This window comes from Trichechus manatus, unplaced genomic scaffold (assembly GCF_000243295.1).
Source record: "Trichechus manatus latirostris isolate Lorelei unplaced genomic scaffold, TriManLat1.0 scaffold00040, whole genome shotgun sequence".
NCBI classification, from domain to species: Eukaryota; Metazoa; Chordata; class Mammalia; order Sirenia; family Trichechidae; genus Trichechus; species Trichechus manatus.
The window spans coordinates 8,391,007-8,391,932 of NW_004443976.1; positions in this window are offsets into that span (position 1 = coordinate 8,391,007).

Below are 926 nucleotides of genomic sequence, written 5' to 3' on the forward strand. Positions count from 1 at the left end.
TGGGCACATGGAAAGTCACCACACCCTTATATGTATTCACTATGCTATTTCCTGGTCTCGTTTTCACTGTTCCTTCTGAAATCTTTTCATCATAGCTTTAAAATATGTTTTAAAGGTGCCAGTTTTTTAAAGCAGACTTTACATATTAGAGCAGTTTCAAGTTTACAGAAAAATGGTGCAGATAAGTCCAGAGTTCCCTTCTACCCTCTCTCCTCCTTGACCCAGTTTCTTATTATTAGCATCTTGCATTGGTGTGGTACGCTCATTACAATTAATAAACCAATATCGATACATTATTATTAACTAAAGTCCATAGTTTACATTGGGGTTCACTCTTTGTATTTTATGGTCCTGTGGGTTTTGACGAATGCGTCATGTCCTATATCCACCATTATGGTATCATAGAGAACTGTTTCACCACCCTAAAAATGCCATGTTCCACCTATTCCTCCCTCCCCTCTTCCTGAACCCCTATCCACTACTGATCTTTGTACCATCAATAGTTTTGCCTTTTTCAGAATGTCATAGAGTTGGAATCATATAGTACGTGGCTTTTTCAGACTGACATCTTTCACTCAGCAGTGTGCATTTAAGGTTCCTCCACGTCCTTTTGTGCCCTGATAGCGCGTTTCCTTTTATTGCATGGATGTACCACAGTTTACCCATTCACCTACTGAAGGACATCTCGGTTGCTTCCAGCTTTTGGCAATTATGAATAAAGTTGCTATAAACATTCACGTGCAGGTTTTTTGTGTGGACGTAACTTTTCAAATCATTTAGGTAAATATTCAGGACTGTGACTGCTGGATTGTATGGTAAGACTAGGTTTAGCTTTGTAAGAAACTGTCTTCAGAGATACAAGGGAAAGATTAGTCCAAAGGACTAATGGACCACAACTACCACGGCCTCCACCAGACTGAGTCCAG